The 13,778-nt window shown below is 46.2% G+C and overlaps 1 protein-coding gene across 1 annotated transcript in view; it reads left to right on the top strand.

Moving 5' to 3' along the window:
• LOC141167149 (uncharacterized) overlaps positions 1 to 13,778 on the top strand; it is a 1,037,600-nt gene that overhangs the window by 937,602 nt on the left and 86,220 nt on the right. The window lies entirely within an intron of this gene.

Here is a 13,778-nt window from a genome sequence, read left to right on the forward strand (position 1 = left end):
TCACACTCTCTCATACTGGTCACCGGAAGTTGAACATGGCACCTAATGGCAAAGAACATTCTGAGGATCTGAAAAAAAAGAATTTTTACTCTACATAAAAATGGTCTAGGCTATAAGAAGATTGCCAATACCCTCACACTGCGCTGCAGCACGGTGGCCAAGACCATACAGTGGTTTAACAAGACAGATTCTACTCAGAAGAGGCTTTGCCATGGTCGACCACAGAAGTTGAGTGCACGTGCTCAGTGTCATATTATTATTATTATTTACTATTATAGCCATCATTCCATGGCGCTTTACATGTGAAAGGGATATACAAAGCACAAACAATTACTATAAATTTTGAACAATGCGAGGGCTCACAATCTACAGGGGATGGGTGAGGATACAGTAGGTGAGGTTACTGCAGGTTGTAGGCTTGTCGGAATAGGTGAGACTTCAGGTTCCTTATGAAGGCCTCCATGGTAGGTGAGAGTCTGATGTGTTGGGGTAGAGAGTTCCAGAGTAGGAGGGAAGCACGGGAGAAATCTTGTATACGATTGTGAGAAGAGGAGATAAGACGGGAGTAGAGAAGGAGATCTTGTGAGGATGCAAGGTTGCTTGTTGGTAAGTCCCGGGAGACTAGGTCACAGATGTACGGGGTAAACAGGTTGTGGATGGCTTTGTATGCCATTGTTAGGGTTTTGAACTGGAGGCTCTGGGCAATGGGGAGCCAGTGAAGGGATTGACAGAGGGGAGAGGCCAAGAAATAGCGGGGGGACAAGTGGATTAGTCAGGCTGCAGAGTTTAGGATAGATTGGAGGGGTGCAAGAGGGTTAGAGGGGAGGCCACAGAGCAGGAGGTTGCAGTAGTCGAGGCGGGAGATGATGAGGGCATGCACTAGTGTTTTTGCAGATTCGTGGTTGAGGAATGTGCAAATCCGGGAGATATTTTAGAGTTGGAATCAGCAGGAAGTGGAAAGGGCTTGGATATGTGGTTTAAAGGAGAGGTTACAGTCCAGGGTTACCCCGAGGCTGCAGGCTTGCAGGACTGAGGAGAGTGGGCAGCCACAGACTTTGATGGATAGGTCAGTTGGGGGGTGAGACAGTGGAAAGATGATGAATTCAGTTTTGTCCATGTTAAGTTTTATAAATCTGTCAGAGAAGACAGAGAAGTCATATCCAGGGGGTTATCTTTTTAAAACAGACATATGAGTGCTGCCGGCCTTGCTGCACAGTTTACAGGGGTGGCAGACCCGCCAGTCAGTGCTCAGACCATATCCCGCACACTACATCAAATTAGTCTGCATGGCTGGCATCCCAGAAAGAAGACTCATCTAAAGATGATGCACAAGAAAGCTCGCAAACAGTTTGCTGAAGACAAGCAGAGTAAGGACATGGATTTCCGCGACCGTGTCCTGGGTTCTGAAGAGACCAAGATAAACTTAATTGGTTCAGATGGTGTCAAACGCATGTGGCGGAAACCAGGTGGGGAGTACAAAGACAAGTTTGTTTTGCCTACAGTCAAGCATGGTGGAGGGAGTGTCATGGTTTGAGGCTGCATGAGTGCTGTGGGGAGCTACAGTTCACTGAGGGAACCATGAATGCCAACATGTACTGTGACATATTGAAGCAGAGCATGAGCCCCTTTCTTCGGAAATTGGGCGGCAGGTCAGTATTCCAACATGATAACATCCCCAAACACATCTCCAAGACCACCACTGCCTTGCTAAAGAAACTGAGGGTAAAAGTAGTGATGAGCAAATGTGTTCAAAAATGATCGCCAATTTCAAATTCGGCACAAATATGGCACATTCGGATTTGTCATCGGAAACACGAGCATTTTTGCTTAAAATCTGCAAAAATTGGTAAAAGTGCGGGAAATTATTGCGCTGCAACTAAAGTATTTTTATCACTTTGCCTAGGATAGTGGAGGTGTATGATGAGCGGGGGGATGTGTTTGATGAGGGGAGGGGCTGGGGAGACCTCAGAGGAGCTCAAAGCAGCGGCATAATTGTAATTTTTTTTTCCCTTAACTTTCTGTTTGCAAATCACGGCTAGCCAATCAGGGTGCAGAAACCATCCACAATGTCCCGACACAAGGTCTTGTGCCATTGGCTGCTGAAATCACATGTCCCTCTCTATATAAAGAATGGACATGTTGTTTTAGCACAATTTTGTCATTATAACAGGTCAGAAAGGCTACTCCTCATGATGCTTCTGGATTCATTAGAGATTTTAGCTGGTTAGTTAGATGGTTGCTTCTAAGTCAGATAGTTTAGGTAGAAAGTGTCCTGTGTGGCTGTGAAATCAACCTTCCAGCAGATCTTTTTTCATGTGCCATTACTAAGGTCCACACAAAGGCAGCAGGGCACATTTCATAGAAGTCTGTTGTGCACTGCTTCTATTGTGCTCCATGCACGAGTACACCTTTAAAAATCTATTTTTTTTCAGTTACTAATGTGATACAGCAAGCCGTAGTAGCCCACTTTGTCATTTTGTGGGGGTAACATTCAGCTGTATGCAGATCTCCTGCAGAGTACAATTTTTTTTTTTTCTGACAAACGTGATACTGTACACCATATTTCATCTTGTCATTTTGTGACATTGGAATTCAGCTGTGTGCAGAGTAAAAAAAATATTTTTTTCAGTTGCCAATAAGTGTAAAAAAAAAATGTTTCTGTTCCAAATATGATACAGTACGCCATATTTCTTCTTGTCATTTTGTGGCGTTGAAATTCAGCTGTGTGCAGAGTAGAAAAACTTTTTTTTTCAGTTGCTAACAAGAGTGAAAAAATATTTTTTTTTCTGTGACAAACGTGATACAGTATGCCATATGTCACCTTGTCATTTTGTGGTGGTGAAATTCAGCTATACGCAGAGCTCCTGCAGAGTAAAAAAGTCATTTTTTTCTGTGACAAATATGATACAGCAGGCTAGAGATGAGTTTGAAATTTCTTTGAGCATATATTCTACTGTATACAGACCTCATCCACAGTAAAAAAAAATACTTTCTTCTGTTACTTCCGTGATACAGTAGGGGACATCTTAGGGTGCCAAGGGAGAGTTGATTACTGTGATCGAGTTGGGCAGATGATACCAGACATACTGTTAGTGAAGGTGCAAGAGCCTAGGAACAAATGGAGGAGGAAGAGGTGATGGGCGAGCAACTGTCAGGAGATGAAGAGGATAATCATTTCCTCTCTGTTGTTTGTGGTAGGCGGGAGGGGACAGAGGAAACAAGCATCAGAGTTACCCAGCTACCAACACAGCATGGGCTTGGACCTCATGGAAAAGACCAACATATGAATGCCTTCTTGCTGCACTATCTGCAACATGATCCCGGTATAGTTATGATGCGAAATAGTGCTGACTACTGGGTTGCCATTATGTTAGATCCACGTTATAAGAGTCAATTTTGACAGATGCTTCCCACCCTGGAAAAGGACCCGAGAAGGCTGGAGTATCGAAGCACACATTTACACAGCTTTAAGAGATGTTTTCCCCAAGACAGCAGTGAGGCACACAATGTGCATCACAGCTCTACACTTCCAACCTCCAGCACATCAATTCGTTAACACCAAAATATTAGCAGCAGCAGCAGTGTAAGTGGCAAAAGCAATTTCTGTGAGTCCTTTCACACATTTTTTAGACCAGCTTGTGCACCAGCACAACCGAGTTCAAGTCTGACACATGGTCTATGACTGGAGAGGATGGTGCAAGAGTATCTAGAACTCAATATCATCAGAGATGGATTTGACCCTTTGACACTTTGGTCTTCAAAAATGGATGAGTGGCCTAAGCTCGCCTGTCACGCCTTGGAGGTTTTTTCATGTCCGGCAGCCAGTGTACTCTCAGAACGTGTCTTCAGCGCTGCTGGTGGGGTCCTAACTGATAAGCACAGCAGGCTGTCCCAGGGTACAAGTAGTATAATTATTATTTATTATTATAGTGCCATTTATTCCATGGCGCTTTACATGTGAAAAGGAGTCACCGACTGGTACAAGAGAAGAGAGCACCCTGCCCATGAGGGCACACAAGCAATCTACAAGGGATGGGTGAGGATACATTAGGTGAGGGTACAGCTGGTCATGCAGCGGTATGGTGGAGCGAGGTTTATTGCAGATTGTATGCTTGTCACAAGAAGTGGGTCTTTAGTTTCCTTTTAAAGGTTTCCATGGTAGGCGTGAGTCTGATGTGTTGGGGTACAGAGTTCCACAGTAGGAGAGATGCATGAGACAAATCTTGTATGCGATTGTGGCAAGAAAAGATAAGAGAGAAGTAGAGAAGGAGATCTTGGAAGGATGCGAGGTTGCGCGCAGGTAAGTAGAGGGAGACTAGGTCACAGAAGTATGGAGGAGACAGGTTTTGGATGGTTTGATATGCCAAAGTTAGGTTTTTTAACTGGAATCTCTGGGCAAAGGGGAGCCAGCGCAGGGATTGACAGAGGGGAGAAGCCGGGGAATAGAGGGGGGATAGGTGGATTAGTCAGTCAGCACATTTTAGGATAGATTGGAGGAGTGCGAGAGTGGTAGAAGGGAGGTCACCGAACAGGAGCTTGCAGTAGTCGAGGCAGGAGATGATGAGGGCGTGCACTGGTGTTTTTGTAGATTCATGGTTGAGGGATGTACGGATACCAGAGATAGTTGGAGTTGGAGTCAGCAGCAAGTGGAATACTTGGATGTGACATTTCAAAGACAGATCAGAGTCTAGCTTGCGGGACTGGGGAGAGTGGGTAACCATTGACTTTGATGGATAAGTCAGTTGGGGGGAATGAATGAGATGGTGGAAAAATTATGAATTCTGTTTTATCCATGTTAAGTTTTACAAATCTAGCAGGTATCTAGGGGTAATATTTCTCCTTGCGGAGAGTAACGTGTTAAGCACTAGAGATGAGCGTTGTTCTACTCGAACTGTTCGCCAATCTCAAATTCGAGCTGTTTTGGGCGGTGTTCGAGCCGGTCGGCGAACACGAACAATTTGAGAAAAATTCGGCTGTTCGAGGTTATGTTCGATAACTGTTCGTGCACCAAAATCATAACTGGATTTTTTCTCAGTAATGATGAAAATTAATGTTAATACGCAGTTTGAGTGTACAGCGGGGCGGGGGGAGGGGCAGGGGATGGATCTCTGCAGGAACAATGAAGATCTCCATTTTTTTTTCTCTTTCCCGCATTTGCAGTGGGGAGGTGCAATCTGTCAGCCTATCAGCAGCGCACACACGGAGCGAAGTGCTTTTTTTCACACAAGCAAGGGCATGTGTGATTGGCAGTGTATGTCACATGTCCTTGCCCTATAAGACCAAGCCATTTTCCCCGTCGCCACCATTTTCTCACTGCTGCAGCTGCGTGTTAGACGGCACCGCTGTTGCTGTGTGCGCTATACCTTGTTAATTTCAAGCCAATTTTCGCACAAATATACAGATAGCTTGGGAGTAGGGAATAGTTGTGATTGCAGTCCTTTTAAGGACTAGGTTACAGCATTTCCTACGACTTTTATCAGGCAGGTCTGTGCTCTTAAATAGATAGATTGTGGGAATAAAGACTAATTGTAATTGGAGTCCTTTTCAGGACTAGGTTACATCAGTTCCTATCAGTTTTTGCCAGGCAGGTCTGTGCCAGTGCTGTGCAAGTTTTTTTCACAGCATTTGGCTGAATCTAGCAAAGCTAATCCTTTTTGGCCTATTGCAGAGTTTGTTAGTCAGTGGAGTAGCCTATCTGTGTTGCAAGATATACCACCTGTGTATAGAATACCAATTTTTTTACTGCACCTAGTGAAGTAAAATCTTTTGGGCATAGCATCATTCTATTAGTCCATCTATACTGACCTCCATCAGGTTGCAAACTGAATATAATTTTTTTCTGCATCTAGCTCTGAAAAAATATTTGGGCTTCTAGCAGTGTGTGGGACTTGGTCTATTAGTCCATCTATACTGACCTCCATCAGGTTGCAAATTAAAAATAATTTTTTTCTGCATCTAGCTCTGAAAAAATATTTGGGCTTCTAGCAGTGTGTGGGACTTGGTCTATTAGTCTATCTATACTGACCTCCATCAGGTTGCAAATTAAAAATAATTTTTTTCTTCATTTAGCTCTGAAAAAATATTTGGGCTTCTAGCAGTGTGTGGGACTTGGTCTATTAGTCCATCTATACTGACCTCCATCAGGTTGCAAATTGAATAAAAAAATTTTCTGCATCTAGCTCTGAAAAAATATTTGGGCTTCTAGCGGTGTGTGGGACTTGGTCTATTAGTCCATCTATACTGACCTCCATCAGGTTGCAAATTAAAAATAATTTTTTTCTGCATCTAGCGCTGAAAAAATATTTGGGCTTCTAGCGGTGTGTGGGACTTGGTCTATTAGTCCATCTATACTGACCTCCATCAGGTTGCAAATTAAAAATAATTTTTTTCTGCATCTAGCTCTGAAAAAATATTTGGGCTTCTAGCAGTGTGTGGGACTTGGTCTATTAGTCCATCTATACTGACCTCCATCAGGTTGCAAATTGAATAAAAAAATTTTCTGCATCTAGCTCTGAAAAAATATTTGGGCTTCTAGCGGTGTGTGGGACTTGGTCTATTAGTCCATCTATACTGACCTCCATCAGGTTGCAAATTAAAAATAATTTTTTTCTGCATCTAGCTCTGAAAAAATATTTGGGCTTCTAGCGGTGTGTGGGACTTGGTCTATTAGTCCATCTATACTGACCTCCATCAGGTTGCAAATTAAAAATAATTTTTTTCTGCATCTAGCTCTGAAAAAATATTTGGGCTTCTAGCAGTGTGTGGGACTTGGTCTATTAGTCCATCTATACTGACCTCCATCAGGTTGCAAATTGAATAAAAAATTTTCTGCATCTAGCTCTGAAAAAATATTTGGGCTTCTAGCGGTGTGTGGGACTTGGTCTATTAGTCCATCTATACTGACCTCCATCAGGTTGCAAATTAAAAATAATTTTTTTCTGCATCTAACCCAGCCAATAGTTTTGGCCTAATACCACAGTTTGGCCACTCAGCTCTGCTCGGTTACCATCCATTGTTTTTTTGTGCAAACAACTCCAGAGTTGTGAATTAGTTAACCACCAAAATGAGTGGAAAAAGGCCTGCTGCTGGTGGAAAGGGGAATAGGCGTGTTGGGAAGGGGAAAAAAGGTTGTGTCCGTGGGGTAGGTGCAGAAGAAAGACCATCTTCCAGCCAAACTAAAATGTCTACTTCTTTTAGCGGAAATTTGATAAGATCCCTTTCTTACGGCCACGCCAATCGCTACAAATTCCAGATGAGGCACAAAAACAGCAGGTGCTTCAATGGATATCAAGTGCTCCTTTAAGTGGGCTCTCCTCCACATCAACTTCAACAACACAAATACTCCAGTCCTCAAAGGTGTCACCCAAATCGCACTTGCTTCCTCACAGCTCCCAAATCTCCAGCTGCCCGTCTGAGTATGAGGTAGAACAGATGGTTGAGTCTGCAGAGCTGTTTACTCATACTATAGCTTGGGAATCAGAGGTCGACTCCAGCGCTTCTGTGAATCCAGACGAGGAAATGATCTGCACTGATGCCCAGAATCTTTATGAGTCGGATCCAGGACCAGACGCAGAAGGTTCTGACCATAATGTAGACCCTCATTCCCAAACTGTAACTCCTGTTGGTGGAGACAATGAGGAAGACGATGATAAGACTCAAATACCTGATTGGAGCGACAACTTTAGTTTTTTGTCAGGGCAGGAACAGGTTGGCTCTGAGGACGACGGGTGTGATAACGCACAGGGTGATGATGATGAGGTCGGAGATCCCACTTACTGTCAACCCACAGTCAGCCAAGAGATGAGGTCAGCAGAGGAGGTGGAGGAAGATGCTAGTGACGACGAGGTCAGGTTGCGCCTTCCTGGACAGAGACGTAGTACTGGAAGCACGTCAACAACTGCATCCTCAAACACAACTCTGCCTCTCACCACAAGTCGTGGTGGCTCTTCAGGTCGCATGGGTGCTAAGCCTTGCATAGCCTGGGCATTTTTTCAGATCGATAAAGATGACCCAACTCGTGTTATCTGTAACATTTGTCAGCAAAAGCTAAGTAGAGGCCAAAAAATACATAGTTTGAGTACTTCATGCATGAACCGGCACATGGACATGAAGCATAAGTTGCAGTGGGAAGCTCAGTGTGCTACAATGCGGTCTAGCCGGCCGGGCCAACCACCGTCTGCCATATCTTGTGCATCCGCAGCCTCTTCATCCTCTGTGACTGGGGGGACAGCAGTCACACCTGTTTTGGGGCGCAGACCTGCCACCTCTTTACCCGCAACAGCCAGCGTGATTGGCAGGTCATCATTTTCTTTGGAGGTGGTAACACCAGCTGGTCTTGAGCGCTGTCCGACATCGATAGCACCACCTTTGGATCAAGGCAACCTAACATGTCCGCCTGCATCTTCCTCACAGACCGGCAGTTTGCCGGGGACACCCTTATCAACCCCGTCTAAGCACAATAGCCAGCCCTCGGTCCCTCAGATGTGGACAAGTAAAAGACCATTTCCTCCTAGCCATGAGAAAGCTAAGAGGTTGAATTTCACCATCTGCAAGCTCTTGGCTACAGAAATGCTGCCTTTCCGCCTGGTGGACACAGAGGATTTTCGAGACCTTATGTCCGTCGCAGTGCCCCAGTACCAGATGCCCAGTCGGCACTACTTCTCAAAGAAAGGTGTGCCTGCGCTCCACCAGCATGTCGCACACAACATCACTGCTTCTTTGAGAAACTCTGTGTGTGACAGGGTGCATTTCACCACAGACACTTGGACGAGGAGGCATGGACAGGGGCGTTACATGTCGCTGACTGGGCACTGGGTAACTATGGTGACAGCAGGACAAGGGGCTGCTGTCCAAGTCTTGCCGTCCCCACGAGTTGTGCGTCAATCCTCTTTATGTCATTTTTCCTCCACTGCTTCTGCCTCCTCAACCTCCTCTCGGTCTTCCACCTGCACCCAAAGCCTGTCTGGTCATGCCACAAGCTTTCTAACTGCGCAGAAGGGATCCTGCACACCTCCTTACTATGCTGGCAGTAGGGCTCAACGTCATCAGGCGGTTTTTACATTGAAATGTCTGGGAAATGTGAGTCACACAGCTGAGGAGTTGTGGTCAGCTCTGGAGAACCAATTTCATGAATGGTTGTCTCCACTGGACCTGAAACCAGGGAAGGCCGTGTGCGACAATGCTGCAAACCTGGGTGCGGCCCTTCGCCGGGGCAATGTCACACACGTGCCTTGTATGGCTCACGTGTTGAACCTGGTTGTCCAGCAATTTTTAGCCCACTATCCCAGACTAGATGGCCTTCTGCAGAGGGCACGGTCGCTGTGTGCTCACTTCCGCCGTTCGCATCCCGCAGCTCAGCGACTTACATCTCTACAGAAGTCGTTGGGCCTGCCACTTCACCGGCTAAAATGCGATGTGCCTACCCGGTGGAATTCAACTCTGCACATGTTGCAGCGACTGTGGCAGCACCGACAAGCCCTGGTGCAATACGTTCTGACGTATAGCCTGGGCCAACGAGATTCAGAGGTGGGGCAAATCACGCTGGAGGAGTGGTCTCAGATCAGGGACCTATGCACCCTTCTGCACAGTTTTGAAATGGCGACGAAGATGTTTAGTGCTGACGATGCCATTATTAGCATGACTATTCCGGTGATTTACATGCTGGAGCACATGTTAAACAGAATTCGGAGTCAGGTGGTGGCACAAGAGGAGGTGGAGGAAGTAGAGGAGGAGGAGTTGTATGCGGAAGGGCTAACATCTGCAAGGTCCAGAAGGTCGGCAGCACCAAGGCGGCAGGCATGTGAGGGTGGGGGAGATGGTTTTACCAGGGCGCATGGTAGCAGCCAAACTAGTGAGGAAGGTGCAGGAGCCCAGGAAGAAGTGGAGGACGAACTGATGGAAGACTCATCAGATGAGGGAGACCTTGATCACATTTCTGTTGTGCGAGGTTGGGGGGAGAGGACAGAGGAAGGAAGCATGATTGTTACCTCGCCACCAACACAACAGGGACTTGGTGCTCCTGGATGCGCAACACACATGAGTGCCTTCTTGCTGCACTACCTGCAACATGACCCTCGAATTGTGAGAATTAGAAATAATCCTGACTACTGGGTTGCCACACTGTTAGATCCCCGGTACAAAAGTAAATTTGCAGAAATTATTCCTGCCATAGAAAGGGATGCACGCATGCAGGAGTATCAGCAGAGACTGTTGCAGAATCTTACATGTGCTTTTCCACAAAATACCAGTGGTGCACGTAGTGAATCTCACAGTTCCAACTTGCCAACCGTGGGACCGTCAAGTGTTCAGCACTCAAACCGTAACAGAACCACAGTATCTGCTGGTAACATCAATTTTGCGGAATCATTTCACCACTTTTTTAGCCCATCCTTTGCAAGGCCACAGGAGACAAGAAGTCTGACACATAGTCAACGCCTAGAGACGATGGTACAGGAGTATCTCCAAGTAAACATTGAAGCCACGACTGTGTCACTGGACCCTTGCTCTTTTTGGGCTTCCAATCTGGATAAATGGCCGGAGCTAGCCACTTACGCCTTGGAGATCTTGTCATGCCCCGCAGCCAGCGTTCTGTCTGAACGTGTGTTCAGCGCTGCTGGTGGTGTGCTGACAGATAAGCGCACGCGGCTCTCCACTGATAATGTAGACAGACTCACGTTCATAAAGATGAACAAATCATGGATCCGAAACGACTTTTCTACCCCTGTGTCATCCTGGGGAGAGTAAAAGCTTGATGATTGGTTAAAATCACCCTACCAACTGTTTTAAGCTTTCAAATTACTAATCATGTTTATCTGTATCTTGACTGGAAAATAATTTGGGCTTTGTAGCAGTGTGCAGCACTGATCCTATTAGGCCATCTATAATAAGCTTCACCAGATTTAAAATTAAAAATAATTTTTAGCTGCATCTAGCCCGGAAAATAATTTTGGGGCTCCGAGATGCGCAAGACACATAAGTGCCTTCTTGCTGCACTACCTGCAGCATGACCCTCATATTGTCAGAATTTGAAGTAATCATGACTACTGGGTTGCCACACTCTTAGATCCCCCAAACTTTTCGATCAACCTTTTCATTTTAATAAAGACCAAAAAAATGGTCATTTTTGAAATTATAAGCATTAGCAGGTTGTTAGAAACTGAAATCAAACAGTTTTCAACTCAAAACTTTATTCTAGGTGATGTTACATTTTCACATAGGACCCCTTGTTCGAAAGGAGCTTCTGAACTCTCTCGTCCATTGAATTTGTCAGGTTTTGGATGGTTTCTGCTTCAATTGTTTTGCATGAGGACAGAATACCCTCCCAGAGTTGTTGCTTAGATGTGAACTGCCTCCCGCCATCATAGACACTCCTTTTAATGATGCTCCAAAGGTTCTGAATGGGGTAGAGGTCAGGGGAGCATGGGGGTCACACCATAAGTTTGTCCCCTTTTATGCCCATATCAGCCAGAGATGCAGATGTTTTATGTGCAGCATGAGATGGTGCATTATCATGCAGAAAAATGATCTTGCTGTGAAATACACGGTTCTTCTTCTTGAACCATGGCAGGAAGTGCTGTTTGAGAAAATCCACATACATTATGGAGTTCATCTTTAGCGCCTTCAGGGATCCTAAAGGGGCCGACAATCTCTCTCCCCATGATTCCAGCCCAAAACATTACTCCACCTCCTCCTTGTTGGCGCTGTAGCCGTGTTTGCGTGGGGTGTCCATCAACCAGCCATCCTCCACTCCATTCATCTGGACCATCGAGCGCTGCACGGCACTCATCCGTGAACAAAAGAGTTTTGAAATCAGTCTTCATGTAATGTTTGGCCCACTGGAGCCGTTTCTGCTTGTGTGAAGTGGATAGAGGAGGTCGACAGGATGGCGTATGCACAGCTGCAAACCTCTGAAGGACCCTGCATCTTGTTGTTCGGGGGACGTTGGAGGCACAAGCAGCTTCAAAAACTTGTCTGCTGCTATGACAAGGCTTTTTTGCCGCTGCTCTTTCAACCTGACGTAATTGCCTGTAGGAAAGAGTCCTCAATTTGCCCTTATCAGCACGCACACGTGTGTACTGTGAATCAGCTACATACTTCTTGATTGCCAAGACACTTCATCCTGATCATCGCACAATGTTGATTGTAGTCATGCCTTGACCTAAACACTCCACAATTTGTTGCTTCTCAGCAGCCGACACATCCTTTTTCTTTCCCATTTTGGCAGAAAATGTAGGCTGCTTAATAATGTGAGAGAGCCTTCTTAAGTAGTCTTGCCTTTCATTGGACACACCTGCCAAACTAATTAGCACAGGTGTCTGCAATTGCTTACAGTGATATAAAGAGCCCTGACACACATCACCATCAATGAGTTTAACTGACAAACAAACAAATTCTTTCCTTATCACTCCTAAACACTTTTTGCATAATAATTTGGAACGCTGTGTACATGTGCTTTTCCACAAAACACCAGTGGTTCACGTAGTGAATCTTACAGTTCTAACTTGCCAACCGTGGTCTGTATGGAATTGTTCAATAAAGGGCCCAAAATTAAGATAACATAGATGGGAGAGGTCTCTATGAATAGGAATTCCTAAGTATTTGATACCCTGTGAGGGCCAGGCAAAGGGAAAGTTGGACTGGATGGAATCCTATATGGATTTAGGGAGGGAGACATCGAGGGCCTCAGACTTCGCTGCATTGATTTTAAAATTTTACCATGTAACAAAGTGATCTATTTCAGCCATAACAGCAGGGATGGATATATGTGATTGAGTGATATATACTAGGACATCATCAGCAAATAGAGAGCACTTGTACTCGGTGCCTCCCACCTCAATCCACCTAATATTGGGGTTATGGCGAATTGATGAGAGCAGGTGCTCCGTCACTAGGATGTATAAGAGAGGGGACAGAGGACATCCCTGCCTTGTCCCATTGGTGATTGTGAAAGGTGATGAAAATGTTCTGACGCACCCCCTGGGCCTTGGGACACCCGGAGCCGGACCCTTTTTGGTGGATGCTGGTGGTTGTAGTCTTCGTGGCGGCGATCCGGTTCCGTGGCTCAGGGCGGTCAAACCAGTGGCGGAACTATTTATGTGGTTTTGATGTTTAAATGTCCGACTACGCCACCCGTGGATTGCGGTCAGAGTGAACCGCCGCTACAGGGCAGACCGCTAAGGCTGGTGTTGTGGGTGCAGCAGAGCGTAGCATAACTCCCCACGGGAAGAGTATAGCCTCAGGGCAGTGTATGCGGAGGATGGGGGTGATGGTGCAGGGCAGCAGCAGTAACGACACGGAGTCAGTGATGCAGTTCAGGGCCTTTACTCACAGTTCTTATTATCCAGACCACGTCTGCAGGTAACGGCTGCCCACGTCGTACTGTGCTCACCAGGTGAGGGGCTCAGACAACTCCCAGATAACTTTGTAGCGCTTCACAGGACCCCCTTTGTGTGTCCTTTGTCTGGCCTTTCTTACCAACACTTCTGTCCGGCTGCCTCGGGCCTCCTCTTGGTAAACTTGGCGCCAGTTTCCCTGATCCTATGTGGTGCCTTCCTAGCGGGTGGAGCAAGGGACTGCGCCACATAAAATGTCAGAGCCTCCGGTTTCTAGCTGAGGGTCGTTTCCTGCCTCCACTAGTTCGGGGACCGGTCTCCCCCTTTGGCCTGACCCCTCCACGCAGGTGGATTCGGGCGTGCGGTGGCGACTCGCCCGTCCGCACCCCTGGGATCCCTTCATTCCTCGTTCCTGGAGCCTTCTCCGCTCCTCTTCCTTCCTTCTCC

This window comes from Phyllobates terribilis, unplaced genomic scaffold (assembly GCF_046119375.1).
Source record: "Phyllobates terribilis strain yellow unplaced genomic scaffold, ASM4611937v1 Scaffold_11__3_contigs__length_659146591, whole genome shotgun sequence".
NCBI classification, from domain to species: domain Eukaryota; kingdom Metazoa; phylum Chordata; class Amphibia; order Anura; family Dendrobatidae; genus Phyllobates; species Phyllobates terribilis.